This window comes from Peromyscus californicus, unplaced genomic scaffold (assembly GCF_007827085.1).
Source record: "Peromyscus californicus insignis strain IS unplaced genomic scaffold, ASM782708v3 Scaffold_21__1_contigs__length_65335640, whole genome shotgun sequence".
Lineage (NCBI taxonomy): Eukaryota > Metazoa > Chordata > Mammalia > Rodentia > Cricetidae > Peromyscus > Peromyscus californicus.
Genome location: NW_026294514.1, coordinates 39,234,726 through 39,255,118, shown reverse-complemented (window position 1 = coordinate 39,255,118; position 20,393 = coordinate 39,234,726). Strand labels below are relative to the sequence as shown.

Genomic DNA, 20,393 nt, shown 5'->3' with positions numbered 1-20,393 from the left:
TTTGTACTGGGTGTGCAGGACGAAGCATGGCCATTGTTGTTTACTGGGGAGCAATCACCGTTCAAGGTTTATTTTGGTAGTGGATTCCAGCCTGGCTTTTGCTTTTCTTCTTCATTCCTGAGCGTGCAATGTATGCGCTTCTCCTCCTTTCCCCGACTTTACCTCTAAAAAGAAAAAAACCCTTGAATCATAACCGATTGGATGGTGCGCAGCTGCAGTCTGTAAACCTCCACCGAGGGAACAAACAGGATGAGCATTCTTTGTGTCACCTTGACAAGCTCAGAGTTCTCTTGCAAAAGTATTTAGAGTAAATGTGAGGGATGCAGGCAATGGTGAGAAAGCTCCTGGGAGACATCCTGGTGCCTTCTAGAGGGGTCCAGAGAACAAATATTCATGGTTTAAAAAAGGAAACCACAACTTAAATAAGCTTTCAATATTTGGGAAAGGGCCATTGCGGAAAATCTCTGGTTAAAAGAAAAATATGTATGTTCTATGTTTCTGTTTAATCCTGTGAGGATTCAATCTCTCCGTTTTAAAAGTGGGAATTGTAATGAAATGCTCTCCGTGATCTCTCCCAACGGCTGATCTTCAGATCCACGGTTCTTTTGCACTAAGACTGATTTCCATACCCTCCTCACACCTGGTTCCCAATTAGAAAACATCTGCTTCTCATAGATACTTGCCTCAACATCCAGCTGTTTCCTTTCTAATATAATTTCATATCAAGGACTTGGCTTGTACTGTGGTATTTAATCTGCTTAATAAAAATGTTTGGGAAGCTGTCATAGTGCCAGATGTGGTGGCATGTGCCAGACATTCCAGCACTTAGGAGGCAGAAAGATTGGTAGTTCAAGGACAACCCTGTCTCAGGCATCTCCGGCTCCCACTAAAAATAATCATAGATTATTCACATAAAACGACTGCTGTAAGAGATATCTGGCCTACTCTTCTGTAAGTGAGAAATAAATAACTGATTTGGCCTTTCCCAGGTGGCCTGTCTATGTCTATGTGTCAAAGAGGTGGGTGTATGGACTGTAAACACTGAGCCCACTGTCACCAAAATGAGACTGTTGGACTTCTCAGCTAGTGCAGAACCAAGTACAGCATTTTGGAATGCAAGGAGCTGGCAGCCTGTGATTGAGCTGCAAAGAGGTTATCATTCCTGATTAAAACAAAGAGAATCAATTCCTTAGCCAGAAACCATTAGCAACCAATACAATGTCAAATGAGTAGGTGTCTGGGTGGCAGCATGAAAGCTTTTTAAGTGTGTAAGTGGCAATTTCCTGGTGTTCTGAGCTCAACAGATTTATTTCTGGAACACTCTGAAAGCCCAGAACCTACTGAAGTGAATGTATATTGTCTCTCTTCACCTAAAATGTAATTTTCAGAGGAGCTAATACATGATTGGCTTTTGGGTCTTGATCCCAGAAGGTATTTCTTAATTCTTTTTTTTTTCTATCTACAGCTCTGTAATGTGAAACATTCCTCAGAACACAGCAATTGATTTTTATTCTTTTATTCATTGGCATGTCCATATTTCTAACACTATGTCTAATACCATATAACTTGAGACTTAGTGAGCATTCTTTTTTCTGTGGATGTAAAGGAAAATGTATTTTCATCCCATGGCTGACTGAGAAAGGTAAGCTGAAATGTCTATAGGTAGTAGAAATAATCTTCTTTCAGTTGCATTTTGTAAATCATAGGTGCAATATTGAGAGCAGATAATTGAGTTCTATGAAATGTTTCTGCAAGATCACCGAAGGTGGGAGACGTAGGCAAAATGTGACAATAAAGAGCAAAATCACTGTGAAGAAGGAGTACTGTTCACAAAAGTTAGACTTCCTGAAATGCTGCTGGTGAAGCGCACATGAGATGGCCATGTGGATGATAACGGGAATAGCATAGTTGGCAATAACTGGAGGTGGAGAGGAACTGGAAAGGGCTGATCCATGGGAAGGAAGTTACAGTGAATGAAGAAAGAAAAGACCTAGTGTGTGACCACATGGTCGGGCGCCACACTTAATAACAAAGCACGCTGGGCTTCAAAAGGCTAGCAGAAAGGATTTTGAACATTTTGCTATAAAAATGATAAATGGTTGAGGAGATGTGTTTAATGTCATTTAAGCATTATATAATATATATGTATTGAAGCATTGCCTATTAGTTACCTCATGAATGCATAAAAGCACTGTTTTGTGAATCAGTTAAAATTCCATTTAAATCATAAAAATTAAATACTTCATGGGACTTAATATACTAGCTTTTCCTCACTGGAAGAAACAGTGGAACAGTCAGTCTTTGAAAAGGGAAGGTCTGTGTTGGCTCAAGCTTGAGGAAGTTTCAGTGAACACTTTGCCTGGATTCTTGGTCCTGAGGCAGCACAGCACAGACGGTGACCGCGCATGTCGGCGCCTGTTCACCGCAGCCAGGATTTTACGAAGACAGGGAGAAAGAAGAAATCAACCAGCACCCCCTTCCGTAGAGACCTCCACTGGTCCAACTCCCTTCTGCTTGTTCACACCGCCTAAAGATGCCTCCACCTCCCCGTTAGGCTGGAACTCGATCCTTCAGCACGTGGAACTTCAGAAAACGCCCCAGATCCGAACTGCAGCCTCATACAAATGGCCGTGCTGAACCGACCGCAGGTGAGGTCTGCACTGATTGAACTATGCGGCGCTCCTCCCCTGTGACTTTAATTTTATGATGAAGGCTGTTTCTAAGGGGTGATGAGTGCTCCTAAGGATCCCTCAAGTCGTGTTTACCTACGGGAGCACAAAAGATGCTGTATTTTATAGATTCCTATTAAAACCTAACACAAATAGCAAAACTGTCCTCAAGGGGGTGCAAAGACAGTCACTAACTAATTCAGTGAAGATTGTCTTGACTCCTCAGCCCATCCCCGTCCTTCTTCCCTAGCCTTGATTCCACAGTTGTATGCTCTGATTGGCAAGAAGTTTGTCACCAGCTTTAAAGCCTGCCTCCTGCTTTTAATGGTCTTGCACTGCTTCTGGTAACCTAAAATAATAATAATAATAATAATAATAATAATAATAATAATAATAATAAATTAAATAAATAAAAAGGGGAAGAAAATTAGCAGAACATTTCTCTGGAATCCTTTGTGATTTATGTAAGCTGGAGGGTTTGTGAATGGATCACAGAAACTGGACTCACATGTTCTGTGCTGAGTAACACCTGCATAGCTCCAGCTCTGTTCCCCATCACTTGCACAGTGAGCTGCTGTGCTACCTTGGGCTGGAGCCTTTAAGAACCACTGCTAAGTGGGGGGATGAAAAGGGACTCCCCTTAATTATGCACAGGAGGCTTCAGAATCCAGAGGCTATAGCTCTACTGAAGCCAAACCAAGGAGAAGGTGTTTATTAATATATCAATTCGTCATTCAGATGGAGAGCAGTATCTGGACATCAGAAGAGTGTTACACAAAGACGGTGACATTAGATTGACTGGGCAGTGCAGAAGGCAGAGCCCAGGAAGTCCTGTGAAACATTTAGAGACAGAGGAGGCAAAGCCTTCCAGAAAAGCCTGAAACTGAGGTTTCAAGGATGAGGTGAAGCTATAAAGTGTGTTTTTCACATGCTATTCCCCAGTCTTCTCAGAAATCTTACCAAATCAATTCTTCAGAAGCTCAAAGTTACATGAAGTCACCATAGACTTTTCTCCAGCTCTTAACTTCACAGTTGAAAGAGAATATTGTCCACAGTGCATAAAAAAAAATAATAAATGGACCAGGCCAGGTGAGGCTTGCATGATCTGGAAAGGCCATAACCATTGACAAGGGACTCAAGTGGTCAGATTAAACTAGGGCTTCAAAAACCATTTGAAATTCTTGTCTCTATCTAGGAGCTCTAGTCCTTTTAATGTTAGAAGATAATCAAAGAAGTTGAGTTCATATCTCTCAGTACTATCCTAACCCTTTATTTGATTCAGCAAGATGCTAAGTTGGAAAAGCACGTAGTCATATGGCTTCCTAGTGTTAGAACCCAAATGGAATGTAGTGTCTTACTCTTAGTCTTTTTCATACATGATCTTGACAGTGTAGGAGAATGGTTGTATGTGGAGGGGGCTGGAGGAATTTAAGGCTATATTTTCTATTGTAAAATAGTCTCTAAAAGTATTCTGAATGCTTTCCCTGAGTCTGAAACTGACTCAGTTACTTTCACCAAATGCATAAAATGTGATGTAGAAAAGTTTGTTTTTAATTTATGTGTATGGATACTTTCCTGAATGTCTGTCTGTGTACCACATGCATGCTTGGTGCCCATGGGGATCAAAAGAGCATCAGGCCTGTGAGCAGGGAGCCAGCCAGTAAGCTACACAGAGATTGGGTTAGTGACCAAGGCTGAGGCCATGTTAGAGAGCAGCTGATTGCTTCCCAGCTCCTAGTCTGCCAGGCTTCTTTCTCCTCGGAAGATGTTTCTGGTGAGCCTAATGGAAGGTGTTGCCTCAGGCAAGAGCTCCATCACCCAGATGTTACAACAGCTGGGTTGTTCCATGACTGATGTAGGTGCCATTGCCCAACACATCATCCAGCCAGGATATCATGCCCACAGGTATACTACAGAGCCTTTGGAAGTCCTGCTGGAAAATGGTGACATCAACCACCGGGACCTTGGAGACCTGATCTTCAACCAGCATAACCATTAGCAGCTACTCAGCTCCATCACCCACCCTGAGATCTGCAAGGAAACGATAGAGGAGACCTTCAAGCACCTTCTCCAAGGGTACTACCACATGATTCTGGACATGCCCCTCCTGTTTGAGACCAGGAAGACTCAAGTACATGAAGGACACAGCGGTAGTGTACTACAACAGAGACATAGGTATGGGTGCCACTGAGGAAGCAGAACAAGCTGAACCATGAGGATGCAGAGGCACGGATCAATGCCCAGCTTGCCCCTTACCAACCATATTCTAGACAACTTGGGCAAGAGAAGCCTCGCCAGACACCAGGTCATCCACTTACAAGCCAAACTAGAACACTCCATGGAGTACCTGCCACTAAGGCTCGGGTTCCTAACAGGCCTAGCAGGCATTGGCAGCCTCCTCGACCTGCTCACCCATTCCCTTCTACCTTCCCCCTAGCTGGGTACACCAAGGCATTAAGCCATAGGCACCCTCCTCTTCCTTGGGAACCTAAGTCAGGTACCATGTCCTCAACACTACACTGACTGTGATTCTGGGATAGGTCTCTGTGCTGGGCCAGCTCTAGGACTGTATCTGGGGCTCAGGGGGCAAAAAGAAGCCAACTGTTAGTAGTATCTCTGTGCATTCTATAGAGCCCCACCCTCCCCTAGTACTGCAGAACGGTATCCACAGTGGCAGGAAAACAGCAGTTAAGTCTCTGTGACCCTCCCCATGGTCACAACTGTGTGGCCAACAGTTTCTTTCTTCTTCTTCTTCTTCTTCTTCTTCTTCTTCTTCTTCTTCTTCTTCTTCTTCTTCTTCTTCTTTTCATTTTTCTTTATTAAGAAATTTTCTACTCACTCCATATACCACCCACAGATTCCCCCCTTCTCCCTCCCTCCTCCCACCACCTAGCCCTCTCTCCCAAGCCACCCCACATCCCCATATCCCCCATGGGAGACCTTGATTTGGCCAACAGTTTCTTGAGCATGAACCTTCTCAGAGCACCTGCCCCATCATGGCCACAACCTCCCTAACAGACCACAGCAAATCCTTCTAGACTGAAGATCTTCTCCTTCAAACAGAGCTGCCTCATGGTTTGAAGCCTTTTGCCAGGGTGCGTTGGGAATCCTCTCTGGGGGATGCTGTGGCCAGGCAAAGACATCCTTTGAGAGATCCAGGTTGTAATGGGGCTTTACTCACAACTTAGCAACTACCTCCCACCACTGCCTCTGAGGCCTGCACTCTGGACATTCCCCTGGCCCCATGCTGTCTGGCCTCGCTGTCTTCCCCTAGATGTTTCCTGACCTTCAGTATCTTGCCCCTGGCAGCCCCATGTCAGGCACCAGCAGCCCCAGGCTGAATTAGGAGCTCTAAATATCACCTGCCCATGTTTTACCTTAATCTGAGGTAGACTAATCAGCAAGAAGCTGATTGATTTCTCCTAGATTGTATGACTCTAGATGGCAGGGCTGACTCATCTCTGCTCTGGTCAACCACAGCCTGTTCTCCACTGGTGCTCAGTTAATTAAATTGGTCTTTAAAGAAAAAGAAAAGATTGTTTTCAAGCTTAATAACTGAAAATTACTTTGATGCAGCATAAACAAGAAAACAAACTACTTCTGAGTCTAGGTGGAAATATGCATTGCCTTGTCAATGGCATTTTTCTTCAATAAAAGCAAATGTATGTCTTTTATGAGTACTTAATTGTTCATGACAAATATGGCTTAAAAATAATAAGGAGGGGATTGGCCCTGCCTCAACTGAGTGTACCAGGCTCTGCTGACTCCCCAGGGGAGACCTTGCCTTAGAGGAGGTGGGAATGGGGAATGGGTTGGGGAGAGGGGGAAGCTGGGAGGTGGGAGGAGAGAGGACGGGAAATCCGTGGTTGATATGTAAAATGAATAGAAAATCTCTTAATAAAAAGAAAAGAAAAAAAAGAATGTCAAATTTTGGTGAGAATTATATTGAATCTCAGAATTGCTTTTGGCAACATGCTCATTTGTAAAGTGTTAATCTATTGATCAAGTAACATGGGATTCTTACCTATACTTCTTCAAATTTAACTATATTGAATTAATGTAATCTTTGTAGAGATTATGAACAAAATGAATAAAGTATTTGTATTTACTATGTATTTATAAAGGCATTTGAAATGGGATGTTTTGCTAGATTCTTTTCATTAAGGTTTTATCTGGATGAAGAAAATATAATGCTTTTTTAATGTTTCTTTGTTGCCCTGTTAATCTGTTGAAACTATCATAACAATGCGTTTTCTTATAATGCTCATTGTTTTTATAAATAGGTTATTATAGAAAAAAGAAAATAGTAAGAAGGATATATGTTCCTTTATGTAATATATATAGTGTTGCAATGGAAACAGAGGGGAAAATGTTAAAAGTATCCTAACTAATACCTACACATCTCTGCTTATTCTCCTTTACTCAAACACTGTCTCTACCATTCAGTTTTGCTTCTAAGAAGGCAACAGGATTGCTATGTCACAGAAGTCAATAGTTAACCGATTTACAATTAGGCCATGATAGTCCTGTCCACTTTAATCATGATCTTGCTACCTGACAACGGAAGACTCCTGTGTGTGTGTGTGTGTGTGTGTGTGTGTGTGTGTGTGTGTGTGTGTTTTAAGCAGTGGGAGAATGGTGCAGCGTAGAGCCTAGCACTGAGGGTGAGTTGGCAACCTTTGAAAGTTGGCCATCTCTGTGATGCGAAATTTGTCACAGTCACAGCATACTCGCTCCTGAGATAATTCCCCATTGTCACAGAGGTCATGGTAATGGTCCTATAAACTCGATGGCTGTTGCCAAGCAGGTAGGGTTAGTGAGGGCAGATTTGCTGGCAAAAGTGGACAAAGTAATGTTTTCTTGAAGCAAGGATCATTTGCCCCGAAGTTGACCATTTCTACTGGCAAGGTGTCCAACTTTTCACCCCCTCTTGAAGAGGACTGTGAAGCCGGTAATACCAGAAGTCATCTTTTCAAAAGCTGCATAGACAGACAACCACATTCAGGAATACTTTTAGCACACATTTTTGCTTAGACTAAGGCAACAGAATTGAATACATTATATATTATACATTATACATTATACTGGTGACTTGTGTTTTACTACTCTAGTGAGATTTTGATATGGTTAAATATATCTTGGCCTAAATTAATTCATGACAAGTAGTATAAGAAACATAGTTTATGGTTATAGGGGTGTAGTTCAATGTAGCATTTGAAATACCCAGAAACACCACAAAAAATGCTTATGTTCCATATTACTCATAAAAGTACAAAATAAGAGAAAATATTTTTTTACCCAAATGACTAAGGGAAAATAATCTAATTTGGTAATGAAAATATTTGTGCAAGAATCTTAGTACCACATGAGTCTGTCAGTAGGAGAAACTGAAGAATTTTTTGACTACTGTTTTGTGGAGTCCTCTGTGGCTACTGGAAAATCTCTGTCCAATCTGTGTCCTGGACCCGGAATTCCCTAAAGACAATAGTTTGTTATGCCAAACTTGGTTATCTATGTATGAGTATTTATATATGGTGAAATTAAGACTATATATAACTTTAATAAGCAGAGAAGATATTAGAGAAAGGCTGGACAGTACTATACATGTACTTTTCAGTCTAATGATAATGTAGGAAGTTAACTAAGACTTGTTTTTCTTAATACCTGCACTTGGGAATAATGTTGACTTCATCTGCTCCAATGCTCTTGTAAAATACAAGAGCATTAATTCACTCAGCCATTCAGCAATTCTATCACTAATGTGCTTTCATCTATCCACACCAAATCTGTTCCAGCCATTGTGGACACAAAGGTGACCACCATGACCTGAGTCAGTGATTTTCAACTTGTGAGTCTCAACCCCTTTGAGGGTCGAATGATCCTTTCACAGGGGTTGCCTAAGACCATCAGAAAACACAGCTATCTACATCATGATTCATAACAGTAGCAAATTACAGTTATGAAGTAGCAACAAAAATAATTTTATGAGGATCTGTATTAAAGGGTCACAGCATTAGGAAGGTTGAGAACCACTGACCTAAGTCAAGAAGTTTATAGGCTAAGAGGATAGACCCAGGAGCTTACACTATACTGAGAATCATCACTAAGAAAATAATTCCCTAATAGTGAGCAGTGCAGGGTATCATAAGAACACAGGGGTTTAAAATTCTTCTTGTCACTTCCAGCTCCATTCTCCTAAGTCCTAAGACTCTCATTTCTAAGTGGCTTATTTCCAGGCAGAATGACATACATGTACCTGCTTCTATATGTGACTCAGCCCAGCTACAGAAGGTCTCTATGAATGGTCCCTACTTAACGCCTCTCTCTTCACACTTTACAGACTGACTCAACATTTTATTTAAGGTCAGTCTGCCTTGCCTGCCTTCGAACACAAAGCGTTGTGTGATTCACATCACTCAATGTCTTCCTTTCTTTTGTTCAACAGCTCATAAGGAGTGCTGTGCTTGCTGCCCATGTGGGCTTGCTGCCCTGTTCTCCATAGCTCGCAGTGAACTCCTCGGGAGATCAGTGGTCAGACTAGGAAAAAGAAAATGGCAGATGGCGGACTAATACCAGGGAAAATTCAACCAAGCCTCAACGAATCATTTGTTTCTCTCCATAACATTTCAGAGCTTTTTAATTAAGTGGTATACCTTGAATCCTCAACAGGGCTCAAATGTTATGTGATTGAATGTCCTTTGTTTGAGAATGACACAGCTTCTCCCCTGAAGATCTGGAGAGAAAAATCTCCTTCAAATGACCATCTGAAGCTGTCAGTAATTATCTTCCATCTGAAGCAAACTATCTTGAGTTATCTTTGGTAAACTATCACTTATGCACCATGGTCAATGTTTTGTTCTAGTACTTTATCCCTTACAAGATTTCATTTCAAAACTGTAAAAATACAGAAAATGAATCCTTTTCTTACTACTCATAATAGAGTCTTTAGACAGCATCGCATATTTTGCATGGCCACAGCTACCACATGTGGCTTTGTATATGTGAATAATTTAAAGTTATTTCATACAACTTTTCTCAGTTGCTCTGCGGTCTTCATAGTGATCATTTTAAATGAAGCAGTGCTTTCTAGGCAGCAAATTACTTCACAATTTTCTTAATGAGTCAGGATGCTTTCAGTTACCACCCACTATAAAAACTCTAAGGGGTGTCTACAGTCCATTAAATTATCGCTGCTTTCTAATCGAGTCCTCACAGACCTATCCTCCTCTGAAACTCACTGTTGTAAAGTTCTTTTATATTCCTTGCTGAAAATTGCTCTCCAAAAGACCCCAAAACCTTTGAGATTTCTACAAGCGGTTCTTTGACAAACAATGTTTCGGGTTTCCCACCAGTAGGCTTTGAAGGGGCTTCTTCGGTTCCCTACTGATCAAGAAAGGACCTGGATGGGGCAGACTGTGTGCTCCATGGGTGCACACATAAATGGGTTTTCATTAGTAGGTCACCACTGTAAGTAAAAATGTGGTTTCATTGATGGTTTGGCCACCAATGCTGTCAGTGGTTTGAGAGCAATGTATCTGCAACATGTATTATATTTGGCATCTGACAGGAAAATGGCTTTTGCTAAAGATCAACTAGCTAAGACTCTGCTTTGTTTTGTTTTTAACCGGAAGATTTTGTTCAGCAACTACAACAGGAAATAAATTAGCTGATGAATCAATTTACTGCTGAATGTTACACAGTGGTCCCTCCCAGCTTCCTTGGGGACACATTTCAAAGTGTCGAAGAGATACCGGAAGCCAGAGACTCTGCCACCATACATATGCTTTTCTGCTATGCACACATGGCTAAGATAAAACTTAATTTGTTAATTAGGCACAAAGTAGACGTACAACAATAATCACCAAGTATTTACAACAGCATATGGTACTCAAATTGATTTCAAGCTTGTGAGCTTTCAAGATTTATTTGTGTGTGTGTGTGTGTGTGTGTGTGTGTGTGTGTGTGTGTGTGCCCATAGAGATCAAAAGAGGGCATCAGATCCCCCAGAGCTCAAGTTACAGGCAGTTGTGAACAGCTCAACATGGGCGTTATGAACCCAACTTAAGTTCTCTGGGGAAACAGCCAGTACTTCTCATCGCTGAGCCCTCTCATCAGCACCAATTAGGACTTTCTCCCTAGAATTTTCTATTCTGTATATCTGGGCTACAGTTGCCTGAGAACAAGAAAACTAAATCTGAATGAGAAGGACACCGTTGTGATACCTCACTCATACAGAAATCAAATGTATGACCAGTGTTAGTCACAGAGTGATGCATTACACATATACTCATTGAAAGCCCATAATTTTCCCTGATTCTGCCGCTAGTGACATGGATTTTTTTTTTAATTTCAGACTTAAAAAAACAAAAACAAAAAACCAAGAACTAAAGTCTTTTTTCATAGAGTTTACATTCCAGTATGAGGGGCAAAAGAAGAAATAGTGTAAAATTTGTTTTAAGTGGAGAGTGTTGGAGGGTGGTGGGTGCTACAGAGAAGAGACTGAATCAGAGCAAAGAAAACCAGAGTGAGGAGGCCTGGAGGGGGGTCATCAGATTTAAACAGGACCTCCTGGGAGCATCTTGTCAAGAAGATGACAAATGAGGAAAACTCTTCCATCAGGCAGAGCAGGACACACTTAGATCAAAGGTGGAATCAATGACAAGTACCAAGGACTCAGCATAGGTGGTATGCCTCACCTATTAGAAAGAACATTGAAATTTGTTCAGAGATAATGGAGTCACTAAACATGGGCTAGCTGCCTCTGGAGGACAGAGACCCCGTACACATATGATAGCAATGTAAATTACTGTTACCATTATCAAAAACAGTATGGAAGTTCCCCACAGAGTAAACATAGAACTGCTATAATCTCTAACAATCACCACTGGACAAGTAACAAAAAGAAATAAGGCCACTATCTCCACTCTCATGGTCATTGCAACACAATAACCAAGGCATGGAGTCAGACTAAGTGCCCATTAATAAATGGAATGATAAATAAATAAAATGTGATTGCATTCACACAGGGGGAGAGGGGGAAATTGTTCAGAGTTAGAAAATAAAAAAAAATTAGTTATCTGTAACATTGAAAAACCTAGAATTGTGCTGTGTGGAAGAAGCCGGGCACTTTAGAAAGGCAAATCCCATTGCTATTACTTGCAGGTGGAATCTGCAGAAACAAAGGGTGGAATGATAAATACCAGGGTTTGGGAGTGGAATGTGGGGAATCCCAGAGATATTGGTCAAAGGATACAAAGCATAAACAGAAGGGATAAGTTTAAGAAATTTGTTTTGTAACACAGTGATCTAAAAATTATTAGGAAAGAGAGAACAAGACAGTGAGAGAAGAGAGATTCAATAGTACTTAACACAATGAATTGACAAAGCAGGGAAATACTAGCTACACTAAAGAGAAGTTTCAAATACACATACTTACAAAGAAGGATTCATTCCCTAAATGTTATATTTCTGTAATCTGAAAAATCTAATCTCACCAACACCTCATCCTCAGAAACTAATCAGTAGCGTGAAGCAGAGTGACATGTGTAATGAGGATGCACACTACAGGTGACACTCTTCACGGTAGAGTAAAACTATTGATCACATGCAACGCTATGTTTGTCCACTATTGATCACATGCAACATTGTGTTCGTCTGGTATGCTCCATCATTTCAACACTTGCTTCACTTGCTTTCGTATTTCCTCATAACAGTTTTGCACAGAGACACAACTAATAGTTGCAGATATCTGGGGCTGGGGAGATGAGTCAATCAGTCAGTAAAGCACATGCTGCACAAGGGATGAGGACCAGATTTAAGATCTCCAGAGCCCATGCTAAAAGCTAGGCTCAGAGACTCAAGGCAGTAACGCCAGCACTCTGGGGCATGGGGCCAAGACAAGGCTTTCTGCTAATCAGTGAGCACCTGTTTCAGAGAAAGACCCTGTCTCAAAACATAAAGGTGGAAATGCAATTGAGGAAGACACCTCATGAACATGTACACTCATACAACATGTGTATATCTATAAACCACTGCATAAATTCTCAAAAAATATTTTAAGTTTTATATATATATATATATATATATATATATATATATATATATACAGATAGACAGAGAGAGAGAGAGAGAGAGAGAGAGAGAGAGAGAGAGAGAGAGAGAGAGTGTGTGTTCACTATGTATTTACATGTTAGGGTGATTTAAAATTTATATAGACACAATCTTAGATTAACAGCACTTCGTTGGTAAAATGAAGAACTGAGGTTTTAGATTCTTCATAGTAATTTGGAGTTTATTTCTAGAATTTTCTATGTTACCGCTTCATAGCTTTCTAGCAAAAAAAAAATCCCTATTTTTCTTCACTCTGAAATGTTTTCCCCCTTTATGTTTTCACTGAGGTAGATAAAATGTGGTGATTGGCTGACACAGGACCATCTGGGGAAGATGCTGCCATCTCATACTACTTAAACTCCAAAAGAGGGAAATCAAATTCAAGGTCGTTTATTACTCGAGGTCTCCTGACCTTGAAAGCAAACCACCTAAGTCTGAATCGCCTTGGGGTCTGCTGTCTTATATTTTACTATCTCCAGGTTTTGCATCCATGAATTCTAAGCTGAGCTCGTGTGAGTTACATTTTTATGCATCAAGTGAACCTTATAATCCTAACTTTGTGGAATTTACTTTCTCCTCAAAGAAGAGACAATGAGGGAACTTAGTACTTTTTGTGGTCCACACTCTGGCTAGCTGTGGAAGTACTTTATATCATTTAATCTCACTACGGTATATTCTAATTCCTGTTTTTAAATGGGGATCTGAAACATTGTATAATTCATCATATATATATGCTGGTCCATGATGAAGACCTCCGAAAGTACTTTTCCAAGGAAGAGTGCTGACTCCCATTGTCCAGATCCAGATAATTTTTTTAAAAAATATAATAATTTTATCAGTTCTTTGAGAATTTCATACAATGCATTTTATTGTATTAACTGCCTACTCCTCACAGATCCACGTTCCTTTCCCTACCCCTTCCCAGCTTCATGTCCTCTTGGTTTTTAATAACCTACTGAGCCTGTTTTGTGCTACCCACACACTAGTGGTTTTGTGACTATCCACTAGAGCATAGTCAACCTACCAAGGACCACCTCCTTAGAGAAAATTGACACCTTCCCCCCCAGAAACCAGCAACTGCCAATAACTCCTCGATTATAGTTGGGAGCTCATGAGCCCCTCCACCTCCATGCTAGAATGTCGACTGGCTTGATTTTGTTACAGGGAACCACCACTGTTGTGAGTTCATGAGTATAGTGGTCCTGTCATGTCTAGAGGACACTGTTTAGGTCCAGTCCTTCTTGACTTCTGGCTCTAATAATCTTTCTACTCCCTCTTCCAAGATGGTCCCATAGCCTTGGGGTAAGATACGATACAGATGTCCCATTTGTGGATGACCATTCCACTGACATTTATTCTTGTACTTTGGCCGGTGGTTGGTTTGTACATTAACCACTGCCTACTGCACAAAGAGCATTCTCAATAAGGTCTGAGAGCTGCATTAATGTACGGGTCAAGAGATAGGAACTTAGAGGGCAGTTTAATACTATGTCCATTTTAGCTACAGATTTTCCCACTTTAGTTAATATAGTCAAACCTTAGCTGGAAATGATTGTTCCACCTCAGAGCTCTGTCTCCTGAAGGACCGTTGACTAGAAAATTCTCATTCGTTTGACTGTTCTCTTCTAGTACATTTCTGGCCTTACCCCCAGATATTTCTTAGCATTGTAATCTGAGACCTAAGTATTCTGCCCTGAATTCTTGTGTAGGATGTGCTGAATAGTCACTGGTTTTTTGTTTGTTTGTTTTTTTTTTTCGAGACAGGGTTTCTCTGTATAGTTTTGGAGCCTGTCCTGGATCTCGCTCTGTAACTAGGCTGGCCTCGAAGTCACAGAGATCCACCTGGCTCTGCCTCCCAGTGCTGGGATTAAAGATGTGTTCCCGACTTGAATTCTTAAGAAGAAACAGAAGATAGGAACCTCCTCATATTCTTGACATAGCAAAGCACTCCTTAATATCTCTCTCTCTCTCTCTCTCTCTCTCTCACACACACACACACACACACACACACACACACACACACACACACACTTCAGAATGAATGCATAGTTCAAAGAGGGGACGTTTATTGATTTTCTTAGTCCCTTAATTGACCTCTAACATGATTTTCAACAATTTAGAAACCTTTTTCTAATACATCTTGAACTCCATTCAACCTAGTCTGATTAGGGTGTGGTCATGTTACATATGTAAATGGCAGAGGTCAGAGGTCAAGAGCAGTCATCTTGACATCCCTCTTCACAGTGTATGAATGGAGCCACTGCCACAGTCTCAAGAATCCAACATGCTTTAACATCAAGCTATCGCTACCATAAGCCCGGCAAGAGCAAGCAATATTCTGACATTTGGATTCAATCTCCTTAAGTGAAGCCAGGTTATGATCTAATTATCCTATGACTACCTGAGTTTGGCAGTTTTACGGATTAGACAGCCTTTGGTGTAGTGAGAAATTGTTTCAAATCAGAGTAACCATTTTCCAAAAATACTTCCAATGATTTACTTGGCATTTTTAAATGTCAACTTGAAGAATCCCTCCGTGGTCATGTAAAATATTCAGGAAATGTCACATACATATATGGCTTGAATTATTTTCAAAATGTTGTAATTATCAGCAGGAAACAGAATTCAGTTAGAAAAACATCAACCTTAGAAAGTTGAGATTTAGTCCAACTTGTGGCACACACCTGTAATCCCAGCACTTGGGAGAGAGAGATGGGAGACCAAAAGTTCAAGGTCGATTCCAGCTGCAGACTGATTTAGAGAGAGAAAGGCTTGGGGGTGATGGTGGGGTCACAGGAAACTTCAACCTGATTTTTTTTTTTTTTTCTGCTCAAAGTGAAGACGCTGTGAACTAAAAATAGACTGAAAACAGTCTTTGTCTTCGGATCACAGAAGTACATCACTCTGTTGTATCACCTCAGCTGGTCACTTTTCTACACTAAACTACTGTTGCCTATTAGTGAAATGGTTGTACTGACTGAATCCTTGCATGTATCACATGACACAGGTATGTGAGATCCGAAAAGAGAGGCTCACATGGTTGACCTCTGATGGGGTCTATCTCCTGGTTCATTCAGTGACACTTTGTGATTATTACTCTCGTGTCATTGTCTCTTTTATGGCTGACACCCTTGAATGTAGATCAGCTCATCACTTAGTACACAAGAATTTCTTATGCAAAGTTAGGCAGACACCAAGTATTTTGCTCAGCCAACCTCAGTGTGTTTTGATGCATGCACCACCCATATTTGTACTTTATTTCTACAAAAAAAAAGAGTTGAAAATAATAAGAAAAAAGTCTTAAGTTTGGCACAAGTAAATTCCAGTTTGGGTGGGCCTGTGTCCCCTAGAGAGTTCTGGGTGTCTTCTAATTCTTATTGGGAAGGTATGTGATTGGACCAGATGACATCTACAGCCTTGTAGTTCTAAAAACCCTTTGTGATTCTCAGGTGTGTTGAAACATGTTTGGTTCTAGAAAGACCAATTTAAAATAAAAGGGCACATTCTGGGGTAAAATACTCTTATTGATTCATTTGTGCATGACTCCTTCTCAAAACATCTTTTGAATTAAGTTCTGGCAAGTGGGATATTAAAAATAAAGTCAGTATAAATTTGAAATAAAAAATTAGTTCCAAAGAATTAGAATATAATATTTTCCCTGAATATCTGGTTCCATGTTGAATAGGGCCATAAGTTTCCTAAACACCAAGGCAGGAAGAAAGGTTTATGAGCTTCGGATAAACCTGAGGTTGCCAAGTATTAAAGGTGTTTGACAGTGAAAAGATGTTCCATGTGGCTCATTTTCTGGAAGAAAATGAAGAAGAAAGGAGAAGTAGCTAGTAAATGTCTCCACCTCTGTGGCTAGGTCATTCATAGAAAGAAAGGCCCAGATAAAGGGAGCAAATGTGAAAATGTACTCAACCTTCTAGAAACCAGGAAAGTATCATCAAATTCATCAAAGCATCAACAAAATGTCATCTATATATAATCTTCAGATCAGCAAAAACTAAAGCATTACATGAGAGCAAACGCTGGTGAAGATATCAAGACATTGAGACCCTGGATGATGCTTTCACATAGGTAGAAAATATTCTCCCCAGATCTGTGACATTAAATATGTGGACTCAATCCTCTAGCCATTCTACTACTGGTGCTGTTCTCCATAAAACACTGGGCACTCAAGGAAAAAATGTGTGCTGCTGTGTGCAGCAAGGCTGCTACTGTTAGAGGATTTGCCAGTGTGTGACTGGTATAGCACATGATGGAGTACATGAAGCAGGAGGTTAGGAGTATGTTAAATGTTTACAGAACTTCAAAAATAGCACAGAACAGAAAAATGTCATAAGCAGAAATATATGCTATGTGGATGTACATTCAACACACTCAGTGACAAATTCTCAAAGCTATGTGTGTTTGTGTGTAGAACGTAGACATCAGAACATATTGTAAGTATAGTAAATGTATTGGGAAGGAACCGTGAGATGTGGGGCAGAAAATAAAAGGAAAAAAATCCAAGTAACATGAACTAAACAGGACCGTTCCATGCATGGACAGGACAGAATGCTGTAAACACAAGTCTTTGATCATTTTAAATTTGCTTCTCTGAGGTGCACACTTCAAAAAATTTTTCTAAATATTTAACAGTTGAGGCAAAATCAGATTAAGAGCAGGCGTGGATAACTCAATAAAAACATCAAGTCTATTTGAAAATTTTCTTGGAAGCCAAGTCTGAATGACCGATTTTTTTTTTTTTTTTAGTTTTAAAGGGTAGTTGCCCTCACTTAGACAGAGAAAATAAACTTTAGCAAATGTGTTCTGGTCAACAGCAGTTGAAGGGCAGATTGACACAAAGTTCATTCCAGGGCCTCCTAAGCCCTAGCATCTAATAAGGATTCAATAAAATCTGTAGAAATATAACACTTAGAAACTTTATTATTACTCAGGGAGATAAGACTTAAGCCATGAAGACATGCTGATGCTTTCCTACTCAGTAGAAAATAACTCATATATAAGGTGGACTTAGGCTAGCAAGTTGGTCCCATTGCCACGGGAGACCAGGGCAGGTTTTGCCTTGATTTATGGGCTTTAGATCTTCTAGAAAATGAGTCCAGATATGAAATCCCTTTTAAATAAAGATGGAATAAGGAAAAGGCTTAGCCGGGCACTTGGTTCATTTATGATTGTGTGAAAAAAAAATGTTTTTTGGAAATTTGGTGATTCTTTCATTGAAAGCAGAGTCCAGGTTACTAGCAATAACTGGGGGGGGGGGCAAAAATGAACTATTGGGGGTCAACAGTGCCAGGTTTAGCATTCACTTTCACTCCTGGACCAAAGAACTTCATTCTTTTTTTATGCTAGTAACTGGTAAATATGATTGTATATTATTAAATTCTCCATTACCATTTTAATTACGTAGATATTCTGTAATGTCTCTCAGTGTTGAGTCATGCATGAGGCGGGTCTCTGGGCAAAATTTAGTACTCTTTCTCTCCACTGTAAGAAGTGGGAAGTAAGCAGCTGTTGAGCCCATGCCTCTCTGTCACCTTAATGACACCCTGTTTAGGAATATCTTACCAGGGAACTGTGGAAAGAGCTAATCTTATACAAAGGGTATGTAATTTGCTGGTGGTAGGATTTCAAGCTTCCGGACATGTGTGAGTGTCGGTGTGTGGGCATGTGCCTACGTTCCCTGGGAAGGTATAGTCACTGATCCTGGGTAACAGCTGATCTTAGAACACAGCAGAAGCATCTTTTTAAATAACCTCATCATCAGAGCAATGAATCCCCCAAATGACCTGATTAATCTAAAAACACTCCTGAGATATCAGTATGTTCAGATTCATGAACTGTCATGCATTCATCCTTTGTAGACAAAGATATTAAATGATTGTGGGATGGACACATCTGAAAACGCCACTTCAGAATAAGCAGTGAAAAAACTATTTAAGACAGATTTTTTTTCTCATTTGCATAACAATACCATCTTCTAAATACATTAAATATTTATCCATGCCTTTAACCAGATAAATCTTTAGGGACAGAAATTCTTATGAGCTAAGTGTTAGATAGAGCCTACCTTAGTTCAAGACACTGGGCGAAGGTGACACATCTTTGGCATTACCATGCAAGTCCCTATTTTCTGTAACTCCATCTACTGCAGGAATTTGTAACCTTGGGGAAATTGTTTTTGTGATTAAATTGCTGGCTGTAAGGTATTTCCAAATGCTTGGAGGAGGAGGAGGAGCCGGATCCTTAATTGAATAGGACAGACTATGCTTAGATTTGGCCTTTGCACGAAACTTGGGTGATTTTCATAGTTAAATGGCTTCTGGCAGGAAGAGTTATTGACTTTGGAAAGATTCAATCAGTGCTGCTTTTCAGTCCTTTCCTGCTTCCTGTAAAGTAATAGTTGCCTTTTTTAAAGTTCTAAGGCTTTCCACCAAACCCTTACATAGTAGAAGCGGTTGCCCTTTGGCAGTGTGTGGGGGCATCGAATGTTTACTGCAGATCATAGCCCCTTTGGGGTCTTTCCTGCTATGTTTGCCCACAGCTTAGTAGATTCAGACTCTAATAATTTTAATGAGCAAATCAAATGCCAGCATCATAAAACAGATGCCATAGCTTGGAGATGTGGACCAGTTTGGCTTACTCTCATTTGATGTTGACCTCTTTTAAAATCCCTTCTGATGAACTTTATATCAGTTACTCATCATTCTTCCCTCATAATAACTATTCACTAGCTCAACAAATACTTATTGAATGTCCTTTACATTAAGTGCAGGTTACACACACACAAAAAAATGTTCTTTCCAGAGTAGTTATTGCTCAACCTGGCCAGTTTGAGTGGCCACCCAATACCCCCATTATGACCAAGGTCCCCATTTCATTAGCCATTGTGACTGGAGCTGTCAACTGTATCCCTCTGTGAGCCATTTGTTTATGGTGGTGACTTCATATAAGGGTATGCTTTCTCTGAAGAGCAACCCACAGTGAATGACTAGTCACTGACAGGAATACAGAGGGCCAGCCTCTGTGTCCATCAACCTGAAGGATTATCCAGATGGAAAGACCAACATTTCCTTCTCCTGAATCCTTCTTCCCCCAATATAGCAACTGTTTTTCCACAGGCATGTTCCACAAATCTTCATATCGTAAGCAAAACTCTCTAGTATGGCAACCCAAGACTCAAGAAAGCCACAGGGCATCAACTGTCAGAGGTGGTCTTCTGGGTTCCTGTAATCAATCACTGCATCCATTAGCTCAGCAAGTATCCATAAAAACAATATAATTTGGTCTCTGAAATATTCAGTGCTTATCAGTTACCAGGAATTCAAGCAATAACAAACTATCTGGCATTTACAAATAAAACCCTTACGATTAGCTTGGGTTTCTGAGTTGATTCTCTATGAGTGACGTCACAGTGCCTCAAAATGATAAGATCAATACCCTAGGCTGTTTTTTTTTTTCATTTGTTAACCGATATATGATAATTGTTTCTTTTGAAAAGTAAACTGAGTCCTTAGTTGCTCCAGCAGTGTTTCCATGGGATTCCTCCTGACTTTCTCACATCACACATTAAAGTAACCTTCACTGATTGTCTCACCTATTCACAGA

General features: G+C 40.4%; 1 protein-coding gene and 1 pseudogene across 11 annotated transcripts in view; both read left to right on the top strand.

Annotated features, from left to right (window-relative positions):
* The window catches only part of Dlgap1 (DLG associated protein 1), an 823,903-nt gene that overhangs the window by 390,844 nt on the left and 412,666 nt on the right, over positions 1 to 20,393 (top strand). The window lies entirely within an intron of this gene.
* On the top strand, positions 4,435 to 6,069 carry LOC128117789 (dephospho-CoA kinase domain-containing protein-like; annotated as a pseudogene).